Consider the following 17,163-nt stretch of genomic DNA (forward strand, 5'->3'; position numbering starts at 1 on the left):
GCTTTTAAAAATCCAGATAAGAAGTCTTCTTCTCTGAGTGAATGTTCCATTTTGTAAGAGTTGCTCGAGTCCAGACTAGTTGCTCTTGGCGCAGTGCACTTAAATTGCAGAGTCCGAATAGACAGTGCATGTGCATTAGCCCCCTACTGTCTATTGTATATATTATATAAAGTAATCATAGAAGGGGTTTTAGCAAGTATTAAAATGGAATGTCTAAATGAATTGCACAGGATCCAGCTGCAAATTTAATTAAATGTACACACACACATACCATTCTATAAATGATAGATGATCTGGGTTTGCCATAATTATCTACAGAAAAATACAATTTGCAAGTGTAATTATACAGCTACAGTTCCTAAGTGTAAAGTCATATACACATGGGCATTTGGAAATAGACTCTTATGAAATGCGTTGTTGAATATGCAGTTAAAGATGTTGATTTTAAATGTTTACTAAAATCCATTATTGTCACACCAGTCTTGCTTTCTTCTACACTTTGGCATGTTTGTGATTTAGCATGTGTTATTGGACACAAAAAATAAAGGGCCTGATTCAATTTGATGAGAAAAACTTCTCATTCCGGATTACAGATTATCTAAATTCCAGATTTTCCCATAGAGCCATATGCTATTCATTCAATTTCCTTGCCATCCCTTCTGGAAAAAGGTATCCAATATTGGGCTGGGGTAGGGCTAAGTTAGTAGTCATCAAGTAAGGGTGATCACCTCTAAAATATTGATATCTTTTATATTTGTATGCAAAATAATCTGGGCTCTACATGGGATCTGATCAGCAGTAGCGTTGTCAATTTACTAGAATTGGTTCCAGGAAGTTTTTGTCCATTACCCCATCCAGTTATGCCTTGGCTGTGCCACAAGTGGTGCTTGAAGCCAACAAGAAATTTTAGAAGACGTGTGCAAAATATAGGAGGGTTTTCAGCATTGTCAATGTAAAGTTTACATGTTTTGGGGGAGGGGGGTCAGTTAGAAAAGTGGGAGGCTTGGTTACATGGGGAACGGGGGCCTAAACCAGAAGTACTCCTGAAAATTCCCAGTAAATTCAGTTGTCTACAGAACATTAGCGTTTTTGAGATGGCCATGCTCCAAATCCCAATGGGTAAACATCAGCCTATACTGTACTAAATGAAAAAAGGACATTTTAGGAGCAAAACTTGAGGGGCCCTATATGAAGACCCTGGGCCCAAGTGCTAGAGCACTAAGGGGAATAAAACCCTGCCCCTTGGATATCATTCAAGAAGCACTTGTGTCCAGGGTCTTGCTGCACTCCATACCACTGGAACTATGTCTACATACGCTACAGGACAGGTCACAACATGTAAAAAAAACCTTAAAGCTTGCACCTGCTTGCTTCACTTTACCATCTGCTCAGATGGATTACACCCTTGGTTTCCTTTACACAGGGACAGATTTACATAGCGGGCACCCCTAGGCCCGCTGACGTTTGCCGCCCGCTCCCTTTGATTCATGCAGCTTATCATCGTCTGGACCAGAGCAATGGGGATTGGTGAATGGGAAATTTAAAAAACGATTTTATCTCCTGAACATCAGCAGGTAGCATTTACTAGTCACCTGTTTAAATGCAAGAATCTTATTGGTTGTCAAAGGTTACTGCTCCTGGGCAAACTTAGTGCCTTATATTACATATAGGGGTTAGTGCTTAGAGTTGGGTAGTACAGAGACCATTGCAGGGAAATCTAGATTGTGTGAAGTTTGCAGTGATGTCATGCACGCCCCTGCTTGTGATGTCATTCTATATGTTTGCAGGGTGCTGAATGGTCCAGTGGTACAGGTATGTGTCTCCACAAACAGGAGTCAGCCATACAAAGTCAGCCATACAAATATATTTTAGCATGTGAATTTTTTGTGTGTATTATACCATATACTAACATTGGTTTTATCTTTAATTAATTATTAGTTATTCTATTAGCAATCATTAGTTATTCTGTCCATTATCATATGCGGACAAAAGTGACTTCAGCCTTGCTTGTACAGTATAGTTAAAGACTCATGGAGACAGTGTGCGTGGGGTTAGCCCCAAGTGCTCTAAGCTAGGAGCAGAGTACCATAACAATGACTTAATAGGAACATCTGCCTGTGGATGCAGGCACTAAACTGTGAGGCCACGTGTTCTTCTTTATTTAAGCTTACTGTAGCAGATTTAACTCCCTCAGATGCTTTTGTTACTGGCTTGAAAAGCTTTCCATGTTTCACTACGCTGGCTATGGAAATATGACTAAATGTCCTTATGGAGGGTAAGTGACCAAACCAATTGTTAGATCTTTCATGTATCTCTAGACATGTTTATTCTCGAGTGGGATGGAAACTTTTGCATTGATTTTTCATCTGTGATAGATTCTTTGCTGTCCTGAAATCAACCTTGTTATTTCAATGCTCAGTAGAAATAAATCATCCTGTGTAACAGATGAAGGAATTATTCTCATTCAGTAGAGCAGGATAGGTACAAGCGGCCTCTGCCATAGTTTCAGTACTATGGCCGTGTAAAGATGGCGGGGGGGGGGGGTTATGGGAATTTTAATTCTGCATAAGTTTGACTGCCAAAACAAAATTAAAAAAACAAAAAGAAAAACAAAATTACAACAGTAAATATATAAAGAGAACCTACCCACTCTGCCTGAGTAGAACGTGACTTGGCCTTTTTCATGTTTGTTCTCTAAAACATTGTTGACTGCTGTAACCAAGCGGCTTTATGCAATATACAGTACATAATTTATAAATTATGAGCCAGCAATGTGTTTGCTTTCATTCGTATAATCACTAAATATGTGCAGTTGCCTTTGGATCCTCGTATTTCTCTGCAATTAGATGTCATTAGTGTTCTAAACACTATTCAGAAGCTTTATTTATTTATTCAGAAAAAAGCTCTACATTCTTTGGTTATGTAAATAAATGTGTGTTGAGAAATAAGCATTTATGTTCCAGGTTTGGAAACACGTTGTGCACTCAGCACCGGCATAATCTGGATGATGGGGTGTATTGAAGTCATGTTAATACAAATGATTCATGAGCAAGTGCAAGAGTAAGAGGGGGCCCAAAACTGCATCCTGTAGTGTCCAAGCACTTGCATCTGGGGCAATGTTTGGTCTCTGTACCATGTGACAGATTTCTGTCTAGTCGTATGCAGGTACTACAGCAATATTTGTGCATCTGCATGTTGGAAATCCCAGGAATCACCCCTCCACCTTTCATCCCCCTTCGTTCCTTCTAAATCTTGGAACCCCTAGTTTAGTATCAAGTGCAACATTTTTTTTCAGATCTAACAAGTCATAGCACCTAGTCAGATGTTGACTTTTTTTCTGACTGCTATGCACTTGCAAATTCTAACTGCCGGCTAGTTGCTAAAGGGTTACTATAACTAAAGATATGTTTGGGAGGGTGGAAATGCCATTTTTATGGTCATTTGCCTATGTAGGTGTAACACTAAGGAAGGGAACCCTGGATGCAACAACTCTTCGAGGGAGGTGTTATTTTTAAGACTCCCTTGCCTCTGTGCACCTTGTCATTTGCACTCTAAACCTTATTCAGCAACAGAGACGCCATTGTAAATTGGTGCAAGATGCAAGAGTGTACAGATGGAAGTACACTGTGAATTCCATTTTAATGGAATCAGTTTTGCTCTTTGCACAGCACCTTCTGTCAAAGTGGACCTGTCACCCAGACACAAAAATCTGTATAATAAAAGACCGTTTCAAATTAAACATGAAGTCCAATTTCTATTTCTTATTAAACCATTCATAGCTGTTGTAAGCTCATTTAAAAATCTCAGCTGTCAATCAAATATTGTCTGCCCCTCCTCTATGCCATGGGCATAGAGGCGGGGCAGACAATTACTTTCACTTTTCATTCAGCACTTCCTAGATGTCACTGCTCTCCCCACATTCCCCTGTTCTCTTTACCATTTAATTGTGTAGCCAGTGCATGGGGATGGACATCAGGTCCCCCATTCTGGTGCACAAACAAGATTCTGAGATGATGCAAGGCTTGCCTTAATAACAGTGTGCACAAAATGTATGCTGCCTGTTTGCTATAATTTTGAATTCCCAGACTGAAGGAAACAAGATTCAAATAATTTATATAGTGTATTTTAAGTTCATTTTGCTTGATGTGATAAAATAGGATTTTTAATAATTTTTTTGGGTGACGGGTCCACTTTAATATATAAGCCCTTTGCTGAGTTAACATTATAGCATAGAAAAGATTGCTGCCCATTCAGAGAATCTTGTATCTGTCAGTCTGCTGGAGTCTGCCTTTGAAATATGACTGACTTTTTCTGGATGAATGAGCGTGCAGTGGAAGTGAATGGATGAGCCTATTTCTACCATAGCCCCCTCTCTCACTCTCTGTAAAGTGTTTCCCTGCCTGCTGAATTGTGCTATGTGTATTTTGTGATATACAATGGATGACAACCTTCTGGATTCACTGTTGGATAATTCCATTGTAAAGCTGATATTTACAGTATGCGCTGGGCTAAATATTTTCAGAGTGGAATATTACATCTCTTAAGAATCTACTATTTCCATTCTTCATAAGCTCCTTTTTGCAAAATGTGCTTTGGGACGCTCTTTTTTTCCCCCTTCAACAGCAATTCATATTAAAGATGTAAAATGTAAATGCTTCCCCATATTGGTACAAAGGGTCTATTATTCAGATTAGGACCCGGGTATTTATGGGTAAGGTGTCTTTCCATTGTTTCTGGATTATAGATCTCATTCCTTCCATTCCTCTACTGATATTTGATGTCTTCATTTAATGTGATTTAGCTATAAATAATTGTTGTGTCTTTCTAGGTTTCTTTTAGGCTATAAACCTTATTCACACATATTTATATATATTTTTCTTCAATTTTATAGTTATTATACTGGGGGAGTTAAAATTTCTACTGGGGTTTTTTGTATCTTTGTTTTAATGAACTGCAGTTACACCTTTTTTGTTTTTAAAGATTTTATTTTTGTTTTTCTCATTTTATAAGAACATAAAATAATAAAAAATACAGAAAAAAAGTTGAAGGAAAGTAGGAAAAATAGGAAAAGAGCGATAAGAGGAGAAAGTCTCAAGGGCTATTTACAGTAAAGTCAAGTGACTTAGACATCCACATATATGGATACTTAAGTGTATCATCTCTGTGCAGTAATCCAAGGGTCCCATACTGCATTACATTTTTTTTGGACAGCCTCTGGCTACATACAGTCATATGAAAAAGTTTGGGAATGCTTCTTAATTCTGTGGAGTTTTGTTTATCATTGGTTGAGCTTTCAAAGTAACAACTTCCTTTTAATATATATCATGCCTTATGGGAACAGTAGTTGGGAATTGTGTAATTTCCCCTCCTACAATAATATCTTTTAAAACTTTAATGTCATAATTAGCCCAACAGCTGTCACTTTAACTTTTCAAGTTGTTAACTTCTTATTATTTTAGTTTTCTTTCTTTTATGCCTGTTATACACTGGTGGGTTCCCCGCTAAATTTGCTTCTGTATGTGGGCTACTTCTTACACCTCATTAATCCTGCATTGTATACCATATCCAACATTTCTAATAGAATTTTTACTCAAAGTAATAAGTTGTGTTAATAGCTCAAGCTTATGTTATACTTTCATCCTTTTTATTTTTAACGACAAATGAAATGGCAGTCAACAACATGGCTAATATCTATATTTAGGTGCATTTTCCCTTTGCATAACCCCAAAGGACATTTTGAAAGCTTGTGATTGTTTTGGATATGATGCTTGACCAGTTCCCAAATCAGGTTGCCTAAGGTAAAATGATAATCACGCCCACCCTCACCACTTCCCATTCTTTATCATACATGCATTTAAATGCAACTGGCTTCGAAGTGGAAGCAATCAATAAGTACCATATGTTTCCTATTTCATATAATACTTGTATACCGAATGCCATACATAGGAACATAGAAGCCTTAAATAAAAAAGACTTAGTTTTATAGGCATTGTTTAATGGGTTATCTGGATATCCATCATCCAGAAAGTTCTGAATAATAGGAAGGTCCTTTCCAGGTATGCCTGACAACAAGGGGGAGGGGGCGCTAGGCACATACTACTTCTGTCTGCCTGCCGTAGTCTGGACCCTTGTGTCCCCCACTGCCCACTTGTCCTTGGTTGTGTCGTCACTACATGTGTGTGCTCTCTTCCCCAACATTACCACCACATGGGCTTTTTCACACATATGGGGGGGCTTGGTTGCCTAGGATGTCCCACATGGTGCAGCCCGGGTGACCATTCCCCTTTACTATTTAATTTTGCCCCTCTCTACTCAATATAGGGGCATATTATATATATATATATATATATATATATATATATATATATATATATATATATATATATATATATATATATATATATATATTATTACAGAAAATCATAAGCTCCTCAGCAATTTCTGCTTGCTAGTGTCTGTAGAGACCAAGATATGGTAATGCAAAAATATCTTCTATTTGTTTACCATGTCAGCACACAATGCTGATTCTCCACCTGCAGACAGGGAAAAAGCAGATCCAGGTGGATCCATACTCATCTGTCCCTTGCTGTAACTACACTCAAGTCCATTCCTGGTATAGGGCAAGTTTAGAACCTTGCCTAAGACGCAGCGCCCTTATAGTTACCAGGAGCTGCAAAAAGCTGCTCCTGGTAACTAAGAACTTTAAGAAACGTTTAACTGGAAATTAAGCTCTTGCACCAATGATGTGGCCCCCTGGATGCCCTTGGGTGCTGGAAAGGAATAAAATTGTGTGATTAAGCATTTTTACACCAAAATCCAATCTCTGTGTGCAAACAGGCTGACACGGTTCAAAGAGCAGATAGGAGTAAATCTGCATGATTTGGCTTTTTCTTTGACCACAAATGTACTTCAAATATACTACAACTATAACAGCATAAAAAAGAAAACTTTTAAAGTTTAAGTTTACTTTTAATTCTTTTAATAGTGTGTAACTGTGCATTGAATCTTGTTGACCCCTCTGGCATGAAGAGGGTTTAACATCTACCTCACAGCTCTCCAAATCTCTCTGTCCTTAGTAGTATGTTTTTCCCCAAAAAGCTTAACTAGATTTAAGCCTTTACAAAGCCAGTCTTATCAAATAATAATCATAACTATATATCATCAAAACTCAAAAATCATCAAAAATACACAATATATTAAAATTTCCAAGTACAGTATAAAGACAGAACACTTTTTAAAAATATATTTCAATTATTCATAACAGTAAAAGCGTAATGCATACAAATATATGCATTTGACAGAGAAGAGTACAGGGGTAGTATATGGATCTGTCGATCAAATGCAGATGCATTGTATGTGTAGAATAAATACACATATCAGTTCAACACTGTACCCTAAGCACATGCACTAGATTACCTCCTTATTGGCTCAGAATCAGAAAAGAAAAGGAAACAGAAGACAATAAGTTCATTTCACACTTAAGATAAATGTTTTAATTCAATATTGATTTTTTTTCAGGTCATTATAAGAATTACTCTGTTATTCTCTTCAAGACTGGTGCAAATAATTCATGCATTAATACAATTTTACTACCGGTAATCATTTTGGCAAGTAGTGATGCTCTACTGTCAACATATACAGTAGTTAATTGTTAAAATTAGTAGCTAAAAAGTAGCTAAAAATGAGTGCAATAAAGAGCACTTGGGTTAAATATGCATTCTGCCTATTATTTTAATTTCTGTTTTTTGCCTTTATAAAGCACTGATTATTGTTTTACTGAACATCCTCTCCATTTATAAACAGGGCAATTAGTTCTTGTTTGAACCCCTTCCTTTCCTAAAGCAGAGAAACACGCTCAGATTCGGAGAGATTAGTCGTCTCAGTGACAAATCTCCTCTTCTTCGAGTTTGGGGAGATTAGGCGCCCCAAAGAAGAGGCGATTTATCGATGGGCGACTAAATCTCCCCGAATCTGAGCGTGTGTCTCTGCCCTAAGCTTCAGCATTTGCATTCATATCATGAGTTCTCAGTGGTTTAGTTGTTAGTTTAATAACTATTTTTCTGCTGGGCAGGACCAGGAAGTGCTAAAACTAAACTGGTTTAATTTTCTTGTTTGTTGGCAGAGTTAAAAAAAACCCTTTCAGTCCACCACTGGAGAAATTTGGTGATGAACCCTTTGACCACAGCTGACATGACTGCAACCTTTTTGATGTATTGTATAGGCCATGAATACTAGTATGAAACAGAAACACGGGTGATGAAAGATTAAAGCGGAGCTCACCCTTCCTTGTGGCGTCTCGGCCGCAGCTCTCGCGATACTCCGGCAACTCCAAGCCGGCATCTGCAGTACTGAATCTGTGTATCGCTGTTCAGCGCTGGCCCGTCCACATCAAGACTCGCCACACTTCATCTTTGAAAAAGCGGCTTTATTCAGATTGCAAAGAGTGATAACAGGCAGTGGGTAAGTGGTGCGAACTAACGCGTTTCGTGCCCTCTCTATTGGCACTTCATCAGAGTGACTCTGATGAAGTGCCAATAGAGAGGGCACGAAACGCGTTAGTTCGCACCACTTACCCACTGCCTGTTATCACTCTTTGCAATCTGAATAAAGCCGCTTTTTCAAAGATGAAGTGTGGCGAGTCTTGATGTGGACGGGCCAGCGCTGAACAGCGATACACAGATTCAGTACTACATGAATACTAGTAGTTTGTAAAAGTATGCTTTATCTGTATCTACGGTATTTATACAGTACAGAATTTAAACCTTGCAATACTCGAGTGTAAGTTATGAAATTTGTATACAATGCTGGGCACTTCCTTTTAATGAGCATGCACATCACAAGTCTTCTTTGTTGAGTTGAGGAGGTCACTCTGACATCTCCTATGTGTGGCCATAGGGCAGCACAGCCAAATTAGCAGATTCTGAATAATGATATACTGTGTTTGAATTCAGCTCTTCTATCTTAATGACTCCAGCATTGCATCTCATCGCCTCTACATTGAGGTGGAATATCATTCACAGCTATATTTTTTTTAAATATTCATTATATGAAGGCAAGCTTCACGGGGCATTGGGTAAGCATAGAAAATATACATGTATTCCTATCTATCTACCAGTTACTTAGTGTATGCTTTCACTGCTCTATGCCCCTAAAGGGATGTGCAGTATTGTGATATTAATGCATATGAGAACAGAGAGAAATCTGTTAGTATGGATAAGAGAGAATCAAGATAGTTGTGTTAGTCACATGCAAATAATTAAAGTAGTAAAGTAAGTATAATATTCAGACAACCATGAGTGGATTTTTGGTGAAATATAGTCAGGCTTCAGACCAGTGGCTTAACTAAATGTTACAGGGCCCCACAGCAGATGAATTAAAGAATAGCAGGCACTGATGCACAGTTGAAAAAAGTTCTGATATGTTGAATACATATAAAATTATGAAAGAAGAATTTGGAAGTGGTAATGCTGCCTGTAGTAAAGCTGTCAAATACTTAGCAATCACAGTCAAAATATTTACAACCATAATTATCATCATCAATTTCTATAGCTCCAGCAAGTTACACTGTGAGATAAATTGTTACAAAGCTGGTGACCTGATGGCACAAATTGGCCCTTTCTAAGAAGTTGAGTTATATGGCAACATTTTACTATCAGTCTCATAATAAATATTAAATAAATAATTTATAATAAATTACACTATGTTTGCACCAGTTTGTAGCAGGTCCAGAAACCATAGGAACTAATCAGCTGGTAGCATTTACCGATCACTTGCTTGATAACAAATATCTAATACTGGTTACTAGACCGGGTGAAAATGTTTCTATTTAAATTATATTACCCAAACTAGCATACAATATACAAATATATATTCAATCAGTATCATATCGGGGTGGAGAAGAGTTATTGGCAAGGCTAACATTATACTGGGGGCTTTGTTCTACCAATATTGTAAACATGATACTGAAACTTACTAGGCACAGTACTTGGATGTATTAGGCATGAAAGTCATGTCTTGAGATTTTGTCTCATTATGGCACATCAGTTTATGTCATACTTCATCTGTGTAATGAGCCAATACAGAGGTACACACGTTTGTATAATGACTATTATGAGTCAAGATGGATGTACACTTGTGTGGGTAGTCATTATAACAAGTCTTTACTGGGGTACAGGGGGTTTGTATAATCACTATGATGTGCAGACTATCATCTGATAAGTCATTATAGCAAGCCAATACAGAGGAAGAACTGTTTGTATAATCACTATAATGTGCCAAGGCAGAAGCTTACTTGGGTAGTAATTGTTGCAAGCCAAACACAGGGGTACAAGTGTTTGGATAATCATTATGATGAGTCAAGGCCAATGTACATTCATCTGATTAGTCATTCTAGCAAGCGAATATAGAGGTAGAAGTGTTTGGATAATCAATGTGTTGAGTTAATTTGATTAGTCTGTATAGCAAATATGGAAGTACAAGCATTTAGATAATTACTATGATGAGTCAAGGCAAACGCTTGTTTGGGTAGTCATCGTATCAAACCAATACTGGGGTACAGGAGTTTGGATAATCCTTATAATGTGCGATGGCCGATGTACATTCATCTGATTAGTCATTATAGCAAGCCAAAACAGAGGTAGAATAGTAATTCAAAAGCGCAGCCTGCCATTAAATTGTTCCACATCCCATTTGTGTTTACATATTATTGATTATATACTGTATTCTTGATCTTTTAGTTTTTGAAGTAGCATGACAGATCTGATAAATGCTCCCCTTTCTGTGTATGAACTCTACAGCTGAACAAAAAATGTAGTGATATTTCAGCCATTGCCTTGCTGTGATCCATTAGAAGATCAGACTGTTGGAGATTAAATTATAGGAGATTTTGACACACTTGTAGGTATCTAGCAATGCAGCTGTACTTCTTCATGTATAGCCAAGGCACTGCTGAACTCCATAAAACAGGAGCGTGCAGTCCATTGCTGTCTTGTTTAATTGTGTTCCTAACAGGCTAAGGACATAAAAGGCAAGCAGACTTAAAAACATATACTGTATGGTGAGTCTTGTCTAGAAAACTTCTGTAAATCAAGAGCAATTGAGTTGGTGCAGATGCTGCTTATTGCTCCTTGTTTTTATTTTTAAGACTATCAGAGATTCAAGCTTTGCACCATTAGATCTTAGGCTTCACATTTCACAATGTGATTTTTTTTTTAGTAGCTAATACTGATATATTACATTTTCTCGCTAAACATATACTGGGCGTTTAGTTTTAATAGAAGTTTTAATCTTGTATTGCATGCTACAACTGTGTTGTTTAATGGGATATTGAAGAAGATACACAATAACATGAAAAAAAAAAGATGGTTGTTAAAATGGTGCGCACGTACTCTGTAGCACGGCTACATTTCCTTTAAAAAGCTGCAGAAAAGGCTGCAGAGTCGGAATTTGAATTTTCCATAAAGCTTTATGGAAGGAAATTTGAAAACAGCAGCTTAAAGGAGTGGTTCACCCCTTTTCAGATGATGTAGTGATACTCTGAGATAATTCGCAATTGGTTTCATTTTTTTATTATTTAAGGTTTTTGAGTTATTTAGCAGGTCTTTAAATTGCATTTTAAGCAAACTGGTAGCTAGCAACCATGCACTTATTTGAATAAGAGACTGAAATTTAAATAGGAGAGGCCTGAATAGAAAGATGAGTAATAAAAAGTAGCAATAACAATTAATATAGAGGATTTACTTTTTAGAAGGGGGTCAGAGACGCCCATTTGAAAGCTGCAAAGAGCCAGAATAAAAAAAGGCAAATAACTATAAAACTATAAAAAATAAATATTGAAGACCATTTGAAAAGTTGCTTAGAATTGGCCATTCTATAACGTACTAAAAGTTACCTTAAAGGTGAACCACCCCTTTAAGGGGTTGTTAACCTTTGAGTATGATGTAAAGATGGCTATTCTGAGACAATTTGCAGCTGGTTTTCATTTTTTATTTTTTATTTGTGGTTTTAGAGTTATTTAGCTTTTTATTCAGCAGATTGTCAGTTTGCAATTTCAGCAATCTGGTTGCTAGGGTCCACATTTGCCTAGCAACCATTCACTGATTTTTATAAGAGACTGGAATATGAATAGGAAAGGGCCTGAATAAAAAGATGAGTAATAAAAAGTATCAATAACAGTACATGTGTAGCTTTACAGAGCATTTGTTTTTTTAGATTTGACAGCTGTAAGGAAATAAATAATTTAAAAAGCTATAAAAAATAAATAATGATGACCAATTTAAAAGTTGCTTAGAATAGGCCAACCTATGATATATCGAAAGTTAACTAAAGATGACCCTCCCCTATAAGGATTCTTTGTGTAGCTATAGTGAACCTGATATGTATAGTGTTGCCTTATGCAGCACCTAGAATATACCAGATATACAGTTTTGTTAAGAGAGAATTTGTGCATTAACAACTGATCAGAGATCACTAGCTTATTAACTATTTCCAGCACAGTATTTAATGGAGTTCAGTATTATTCTTGTTGTTCATACATTGACTTCTACTAAGCTTGTCCTCCCTAAAATCCCTAACCCGCTGTTGACGAGTAACTCCTAGCACCCCCAGGCAGCCATCAGCAGAAATGTGGGTGTATGGAAAGTACATGTTAAATCTTATTCTTAAATAATTTCTTCCTAAATTCGAATCATATTTGCTATGTCTAATGGTTCAGTATGAATTCAAGAAAAAGTTTATATACAGCGATGTTTATTTTCCTAAAGTCAGACTCAGAATGGTTCCAAGAAATTCTTCTGCAGGTAAAATTTGTGATTTAGTATTAATCTCCATGATGATGACATTTTCAATTTTAAGGTGATGATTTAGGATTTATCAGTCAAGAGCCCCTAAGGCAGGGGTCCCCAACCTTTTTTTTACTCCCGAGCCACATTTAAATGTAAAAAAAGAGTTAGAGAGCAACACAAGCATGAAATTGTGCATGGGGATGTCAAATAAGGGCTGTTTGGTAGCCCCTCTATGGACTGGCAGCCTTCAGGAGATTCTGTTTGGCAGTACACCTGGTTCTTATACAACTAAAACTTGCCTCCAAGCCTGGAATTAAAAAATAAGCACTTGCTTTGAGGCCACTGGGAGCAACATCCAAGGGGTTGGAGAGCAACATGTTGCTCGCGAGCTACTGGTTGGGGATCACTGCCCTAAGGGGTAACCAAAACAAATATTTCATCAGCTTATAACGCATGTGCAACAGCAGTTGCCTTGTATCTGAATTGAACCTGCATATTTATCATCAATAGAAATATGAGTAAGATTTATTAGACTAGGTTTTGCACCAGTTTTGCTAAATAGACAATAGGTTCTGTTCAGAATCTTACAGTGTGAAGTCAAGTGACGTAACTTTGCTCCAGATCCATGAAAGATGTTGCTACTTATCCTTTAATTAATATGAACAATATTATTAGTACAACTGTAAAAGTGTTACTTGTGAGGCTTCCATATAGATCTGCTAAGAGAAGACTCTATGTTGCTACTGTAATCCATGGGAGTAGCAACTACTTCTGCACAGGTCTAAAGGGCCCAGTTCTGGTAAAGAAAATATACCATTTTTGCAGGCATCTGTAACCCTGCAAATGATTCTGATAGGCAGGACCTGGTTGTTGCTATCAAGAAGCATGAGTGGCCTTGGTTAAAAATGGCAGGGTTGCTGATCTGCAGTTCCATCCCACATTTGTTTCACTTTTGCTAGGGCCTGGGTTTTCTTCTTTGCAGACATTCAGCCTTTTATATGTGGCTGCAAATAAAAAAAATAAAAAGTACAAGACAATTTGTTACCAAATTCCTGCCCAAGGAATTCTTATGCTAACACATGCATGTACACGAATACAATGTGATTGCTGAGTATGAATTACAGTCATGCTATTTCCAAGGCCAAATAATCAGTAAATCCATTCATCATTATTTTTTATGGTCATTTACCTCATTTATTCTTTGCCTGGCCTACAAAATGAAGTCACCTTAAATGCTTTTAACCAGTAGACACATGATGAATAGTACCTCTTCCTTGAAGTGTTGGACAAATGATCAGTTGCAGAGATAGATCCTGTGTTATGTAGTCATCTATAACCAAAGAAGGAAATTGACAATTGGTTTAATAGAATTGTGAACAGCACAGTACATTTCAAGGAACCCTGCAAAGGTGTAATGGAAAGTAGTGAACTTACCCCACGGGACATCCAAGATGGCGACCTCCTGCTCCACCATGCGGTTCTTCCTGGTCGCAGTATGACTGCGTCAGAAACGTGTCGCCCTAGGATTGGTCGCCGGCGACGGAATGGACGCCGGCGTCAGAATGGGCGCCGGCGTCAGGACGCCAACGTGAGGACGCCGGCGTCGGCGTCATGACGTCACTGCGTCAAGTTTGGCGCCAACTTTTGGACTATTTATTCCCAAGTTCCCTTTCTGCCTTTGCCCAATTATAGGTCTATCTTGTATAGTTCCTGGGAGTGATTCTTGATATTCTGATAACCGTGTACCGACTTCTTGCCTGTTTCATCGATTCTGATCCTTGCCGCCTGTATTGACCATTTGCCTGATTACGACTATTCTTCTGATAAATCCTTTTGTACCGCGAACTTGGTGTTGTTGTCTCCTCCTTGGTCCACACTACAACAGAGCCTTCGGGCCCTGACAGTATAATTGGGCCATGGACCCTTCTAAGGAGCCACAAGTTCCTACTGATGTCGGCAGAGCCGTTCGTGGATTGGCTTCCCGTATGCACTCCTACGAAGCCCAGCAAACCCATTTCGGCCAGGCACTTGAAGCAATCCTGGAGAAGTTGTCTGCCTTGTCTCCTGAAGATCCTGTCCCTATGCCGGTTCCTGCTATTCCGCTCCAGGTTTCCGAGCCTCGCATCCCTGCACCTCCTCTGTACAGTGGTGATCCGGATTCATGCCGTGGTTTCATCAACCAGTGTGAAATCCAATTCACCCTGCTTCCAGGTCAGTTTGTCTCGGAGCGAGCAAAGGTGGGCTATATTATCACCCGCCTGCAAGGGAAAGCTCTGGAGTGGGCCTCTCCTCTCTGGGAGAAGGAGGATCCGGTAATTGATGATGCCAGGGCCTTCATCCGGGATCTTAGCACAGTCTTTGATGCTCCTGGTCGGGCTACTTCTGCCTCGGCTCGTTTATTCCAGCTACAGCAAGGGACTCGCTCTGTTCCTGAATACGCTATCGAGTTCCGAACTCTCGTAGCAGAGACTTCATGGAACAATGACGGATACCATGCTGCCTTTTACAACGGCCTGGCGATGCGCATCAAGAACGATCTGGTTTCTCGTGAGATTCCTTCTCGATGGGAGGACCTTGTTGCGCTGGCTGTGAAGGTCGACACCCGACAGAGGGAGTTCCAAGTCGAACTTGACAGGGAACGTGCTAGGAAGTTTTCCAGGTTCCAACCCACCCTGGCTCCACGCTTCCAAAGACCCTTACTCCCCAGTCCGGCTTCCAACCTTCTTTCTCCTCCTCCTGTGGCACCGGCTACTTCCTCATTACCTCCTGAAGAACCTATGCAGATCGGACGGGCACGAACTTGGTGTTGTTGTCTCCTCCTTGGTCCACACTACAACAGAGCCTTCGGGACCTGACAGTATAATTGGGCCATGGACCCTTCTGAGGAGCCACAAGTTCCTACTGATGTCGGCAGAGCCGTTCGTGGATTGGCTTCCCATATGCACTCCTACGAAGCCCAGCAAACCCATTTCGGCCAGGCACTTGAAGCAATCCTGGAGAAGTTGTCTGCCTTGTCTCCTGCGGATCCTGTCCCTATGCCGGTTCCTGCTATTCCGCTCCAGGTTTCCGAGCCTCGCATCCCTGCACCTCCTCTGTACAGTGGTGATCCGGATTCATGCCGTGGTTTCATCAACCAGTGTGAAATCCAATTCACCCTGCTTCCAGGTCAGTTTGTCTCGGAGCGAGCAAAGGTGGGCTATATTATCACCCGCCTGCAAGGGAAAGCTCTGGAGTGGGCCTCTCCTCTCTGGGAGAAGGAGGATCCGGTAATTGATGATGCCAGGGCCTTCATCCGGGATCTTAGCACAGTCTTTGATGCTCCTGGTCGGGCTACTTCTGCCTCGGCTCGTTTATTCCAGCTACAGCAAGGGACTCGCTCTGTTCCTGAATACGCTATCGAGTTCCGAACTCTCGTAGCAGAGACTTCATGGAACAATGACGGATACCATGCTGCCTTTTACAACGGCCTGGCGATGCGCATCAAGAACGATCTGGTTTCTCGTGAGATTCCTTCTCGATGGGAGGACCTTGTTGCGCTGGCTGTGAAGGTCGACACCCGACAGAGGGAGTTCCAAGTCGTACGTGACAGGGAACGTGCTAGGAAGTTTTCCAGGTTCCAACCCACCCTGGCTCCACGCTTCCAAAGACCCTTACTCCCCAGTCCGGCTTCCAACCTTCTTTCTCCTCCTCCTGTGGCACCTGCTACTTCCTCATTACCTCCTGAAGAACCTATGCAGATCGGACGGGCACGAACTTGGTGTTGTTGTCTCCTCCTTGGTCCACACTACAACAGAGCCTTCGGGACCTGACAGTATAATTGGGCCATGGACCCTTCTGAGGAGCCACAAGTTCCTACTGATGTCGGCAGAGCCGTTCGTGGATTGGCTTCCCATATGCACTCCTACGAAGCCCAGCAAACCCATTTCGGCCAGGCACTTGAAGCAATCCTGGAGAAGTTGTCTGCCTTGTCTCCTGCGGATCCTGTCCCTATGCCGGTTCCTGCTATTCCGCTCCAGGTTTCCGAGCCTCGCATCCCTGCACCTCCTCTGTACAGTGGTGATCCGGATTCATGCCGTGGTTTCATCAACCAGTGTGAAATCCAATTCACCCTGCTTCCAGGTCAGTTTGTCTCGGAGCGAGCAAAGGTGGGCTATATTATCACCCGCCTGCAAGGGAAAGCTCTGGAGTGGGCCTCTCCTCTCTGGGAGAAGGAGGATCCGGTAATTGATGATGCCAGGGCCTTCATCCGGGATCTTAGCACAGTCTTTGATGCTCCTGGTCGGGCTACTTCTGCCTCGGCTCGTTTATTCCAGCTACAGCAAGGGACTCGCTCTGTTCCTGAATACGCTATCGAGTTCCGAACTCTCGTAGCAGAGACTTC

The sequence above is a fragment of the Xenopus laevis genome, chromosome 2S, assembly GCF_017654675.1.
Source record: "Xenopus laevis strain J_2021 chromosome 2S, Xenopus_laevis_v10.1, whole genome shotgun sequence".
Taxonomy (NCBI): domain Eukaryota; kingdom Metazoa; phylum Chordata; class Amphibia; order Anura; family Pipidae; genus Xenopus; species Xenopus laevis.